We start from the raw sequence: 5,224 nt of genomic DNA, 5'->3' as shown, positions 1-5,224 counted from the left end.
AGCTGTAGTTTAAACTACAGTTAGCTGTGTTTTGAAGAATAGGTTAAAGGTGTAAGGAAATACTGTTCTCAATTGTCTCCAAAACCTGCTGTTGCCCTAGTCATAGACTCTGCTTTGCACCAGCTGAGACAGTATTATCTTTATCTAAGCATATAACAGATTCTGGAAAGAGGATATTTTTCTCTCTACTAGTGCATGAGACATACAGGTGTGTGAGGTTCTGTCTGGATTCCTAGYGTGTAGTGGAGCAAGTTGCACCTTGCTATATGGTTTGCCATACCCTGGCAGCATGCCATAAAAGTATGATGGCATTGCCAACAGTGAAGCCAGGCAGCTCATGCAGGTACCTACTTAGCACCATCAGTTGCTCCTCTTGGCTCAGCTAACTTCACATTTCATGTTTAGAACAAAAGAGGCTCAAATGTCCATGCTAGTCTGTAATTACCACCATAGCTGAAGTAGGCTTTCTGCTGTATATTCTTCTTTCCCACACTGTGTAATTCATCTGTYACTCACAGCTCACTTTTAGATGTGCCATTCCCTGGAAAGCCTATGGAAAATGTGAAACTGAAATCTTAGAAGAAAAGAGGGATTTTGGTGTTAAGGCATGGGCCAGGTATACTGGGGACCATGCTAAAGGAGTGGTCTGTCTGCCTTAAGCTTTCTGTGACCCCAGCAGAGACCTCTACAATTAGGTCTGTAGGGATCACTGGAAAACTGCAGAAAGTCTCCTGCAGAGGTGAATGGTCCTGACTGGTSTGGTCTCACTAGAGCCTTTCTGTTTTTGTGAGGTCAGAGGAGAAGGACATAAAGGTCAGGCTACTGGTCCCATCACAGCAGTGGATCAGAGAGCTCTCTGAAACAGGCAGGACTACACACTCTKGCTGTGCCTGCAATCTGAGGTCTGCAATGCAGCTGCTTCCTACAGCAGTTTGTCTGGTGAGGGCAGCAGACACCACCAGAGTAGATCGGGCAGATCTYAGATTGCAGGAAGAGACACATTTTTTCCTGCAGACCTGCCTGCAAAATGTCTGTACCTCCTGCACCCGGTGACTGAGCTGAAGAAGGTGATGAGAAGGCTGCATAACATCAGGAGAATGAGAATGTGTTGGATAACTGTTCCAAGCACAGCCTGCAGTGGCCCCACAAGCTGACAACTAGTCAAAACTCCCTCACTGGCACATGCAGAAGGGAAGGAGCTAATGTAGAAGAATGGAGGCTTGCAACAGCAGGGACCAGCAGGAGGAAGAGACTTCCCTGAAGCCTGAAGTTCCCTTGCATAACCACTTTGTTGCTCTGCTGAGTGAAGAGGAAAGACCTGTCACATCATGAGAGGCACTGGTGCTGAGTAAGGCAGCTCCATCTGCTCCCTTCGTACAACCAATAAGGCAGTCCCATCTGCTCCTGAATCACAACTAAGCACAACTAAGATAAGGCAACAGGTTATAGCAGTAGGTGACTCTTCTGAGAGGTTCAGACCTACCCATTTGATGAACTGACACGCTCTTTATAGAGGTGCTGCTTTTTGGGGAGTCATAGCAGGGACCTCACTGACACAGTACTGAGCCTCATACAGTTCACTGACGATTACAYACTGTTCTTTCATCAATCCTCCCCTCAAAGGGAAGATATTTGAAAGGGCTGCTCAGAACTGCCAAATCAACAATTGGTTGCAGGGCTGGTACCACAGTCATGGTTTCAGCCTCTTGGACCACGTGACTCACCTTGAGAAACTGGGCACACTGGGGGCTGGTGGGTCCATCTGTCTGAAAAAGGAAAGAGCATCTTCAGCCACAGTCTTGCCAGGCTGGTAAAGAGGGCTTTAAACTCGAGGTATGGGGAGATGGAAGTATCACTCTGTCTTAGTCCTGCTAGTTTGATGGCAAGTCAGCAAGAAATGCCTAGAGTTTGGAGTGGGTCACAAGGAGAATATGTGAAAAATCGCCAAGGAATTCCTGACATTCCTGCCAGTAAGTTGGCTTCATCAGGAACTGAACTGAAATGCCTTTGTGTAAACACACATAGCATGGGAAATGAAAGAGATGAGTTAGAGACCGACTAACAGGCATCATAAGAGTGGTGGTGGGATGGCTCCTACCACTGCAGCATTGGAATGGAAGGTTACAGCCTCTTTAGGTAGGCAGGAGAGACAAGGAAAGCRCATTGCCCTCTGTGCTGAGGACAGGCTGAAGTGGAGCTGTGCCTGACCAAGAAGACTGAGTGTTGTGGGTTAAGATTTTCCCCCTTTTGTTCCCTTTCTTTGGGAATTTTTTCTTTCCCATTTGTTGCTGGGATACACTAATTGCCAGGTCATCCTCTTGATGGCTGGGTGATTAACGAAGACAATGATACCTATGCCCCACCTAAACGGTCTTGCCAAGCGCTCGAGAGAGTATTTTTGTGTGGTGGTGGGGGGGGGAGGGGGTGATTTCACTTGCTTGGCTGCTTCCCTGAGAGAAGGAGGTCTGCCTGCTGGCTGCTCTGGAGAAAGCTGGCCTGCTTTTTTTCTGCGGAGACCAGCATCTCTATTCATTGAGTTCCTGCTTGCTGCCACAGTGGATTTCTCTCCTGTGCCTTGCCGGGGATTCCAGCTTCAGGGGTGAGCTGTGCTCCATCCCGTCGCGCAGCTGTGGGATTCTGCTCGTCTCTTTGCCGTCCTGGGTTTCTTACTGTCCAGAGGAGCACCGAGATCAGCGTTTCCGCTGTGAGTTTTGCAGAGAAACTCTTCTCCATCCACCTCTGCCATTTTGTGTCCACCATTGGCCACGTGGGAGATCTGAGCCAGCCGGGACCCCCGGCACAGCGCCCCCTGCAGCCACCGGGGAATCATCACTGCACCYRCCCTGCCCAGCCGGGAGCCAACAGCGCCCCTGCCGACTGGGACTGTAACTGCACCAAAGRGGAGGGTGTATTTCTGTAAGGCTGTCACTGGGTTTGGGACTGGGCTGGTTGTTGCTATTGTTATTGTTACTTGTTTCACCTTGTTATACATATTAGTAAAAACTGTTATTCCCTTTTACTCATATTCTTGCCTGAAAGCCCATGATTTTTTCAAAGCTATAATAATTCAGAGGGAAGGGGGGTCATATCCACCACTCCAAGGGGGGTCCCTGCCTTCATTAGCAAACACCTGTCTTTCAAACCAAGACACTGAGCRAATGAGTGCCTCTATAGACAGAGAGAAGMAGCCTCACATTCACCAGCCAGGTCCCCAGKGGGYTGGAACCATCCCAAAAGCTGCTCAAGGGACAGCACACAGGGCATAAGCAACCTKTGAGGTTTCTGGAACATGATGGTAACRTCCTTCTCCACATGATAGGGAAGCCAATAAGGAGAGGTGCTATGTGGGACCTTGTTCTCACCAACAGCAGAGGCTGCTGGGGAATGTGAAGCCCAAGGGCAGCCTGGGCTGCAGTGACCATGAAATGSTGGAGTTTGAGATCCTCAGGGCAATGAGAAAGGCACACAGCAAGCTTACTACCTTGGATTTCAGGAGAGCRGAATATGACCTCTTCAGGGGTACTGAGGGATAAAGTCCTGGAGAGGAGAAGACCAGGAAAGCTGGCTGATATTCAAGYATCACCTCCTCCAAGCTCAGGAGCAATGCATGCCAGCAAGGAGGAAGTCAGGCAAAAAATGCCAGGAAGCCTGCGTGGATGAATAAGGAACCCCTGGACAAATTCAAACACAACGATGAAACACACAGAGGATAGASGCAAGCACAGGTAGTTTGGGAGAAGTGCAGAGATTATCCAGATCCACAGGGATCAAGTTAGGAAAAGCTAAAGTCCTCATAGCAATCAATCTGGACAGGGACAACACGGGCAACAAGAAAAGGTTTTATCGGCACACCATATAGGTCATGTAGCTAGTCTGGCACTGTCAAATAACAATTGCTTTGGCATTGGCAAAGGTATGGTGACAAACCTGTTGCTGGGGATGKTCCTGATGTGAGATGGAGGCTGGACTGATAATGTCCTGCCAGCAGCACAGCTGAGAATCTACATKCAGTTGAAGAAAACAAGTGTTTGGCTGACTTACTGTTTGTACCTCAAATCCTTTTTTAGTAACTCAGGTGCCATGGGACCCAGACTTCTAGGATCACTTTTTACATTTCCAAATGATGCCAAGCAGTTAAAACAGATAACATGCCAYATATTCTGTGAAGAAAATCTAACTGGGCATGCCCATCATCAGGTATGAAACTTTTCAGAATGTTTAGAAGGGTCAGAATGGGGCACTTTTGGATCCACTTGCATTCTGCAAGAGTTCTATTGTGTCACACCGTCCATAGCATCTGCACTTTGTGAGATCTGTAACAGGAAGTTGTAAAACCAAAGCAWAACTGAAAGAAATGAGAGGGAGATGTCTTTACAAACAAACTATGGGGTCTGCTGGTAAGTAAGGCCAGATGCTGATAGGTGAAAGGAGCAATGGGMGGAACCATAAATTCCACAGGAATTCCACCARTTGACACAGACTGTTAATCACCCAAGGCAGTGCTAGATCTCTGGAGTTAAGAGAAGAATAGAGACACAAAGAAGAAGGGGGGGGAGTGGTGGTGGGGGGATGATGGTCGGGGAGAATGCACATTAGGTGGGGGTCTGAATTAGGAGATTCAGGAAGTCTGTATCTCTGAAGTATCTCAGCCAGTGGGGAGAGAGGGAAATGTGCCCGGGAAATTAGGATAAAAAGGAGGCTATATCCTCTAACAATTTGAGAGACCCCATAGAAATGTCCCATGGCCTCTCCCTTTATTCGCATACAGGACTCCTCTGTATCCTTTTTTGACATAAACCTCTAGTGTTTGTSTATTAATTTTCCTAACAAAACGTTTTAGTTACACATGAATTATAAATACAACGATYAGGACGTAATTAATATAATCTTAAAACACATACGGAAGTATACTCAACGACTGTTCTGCAAACAGTATCCACGAACTTTGTAACACTGAGATGGCAGTGCCAGACGACACTGTAGTTAAGTATGACTTAATGCGGAGATATCTTTGCCGGCTCGGCCAGCAGAGGACATCCCGCCGCCGTCCCTCAGCGCCACAGAGCGCTCCCACCGCAGTAGGGCCGGCTCCCCACGGCGCCGCCTCAGCCGGACCCTCCCCGCTGGTCCCCGCTGGCGGAGGGACCGCGGCGCCTCGGGGACCATTTCGGGACCAGCGCGGGGTCGGCCGCAGCCGGCACTGTCCGGGCTGCCGAGGCGCGGA

The sequence above is a fragment of the Malurus melanocephalus genome, unplaced genomic scaffold, assembly GCF_030028575.1.
Source record: "Malurus melanocephalus ecotype Western Australia unplaced genomic scaffold, MMel_1.1 scaffold_387, whole genome shotgun sequence".
Taxonomy (NCBI): Eukaryota; Metazoa; Chordata; class Aves; order Passeriformes; family Maluridae; genus Malurus; species Malurus melanocephalus.
Note: the sequence above shows the minus strand (reverse complement) of the source record.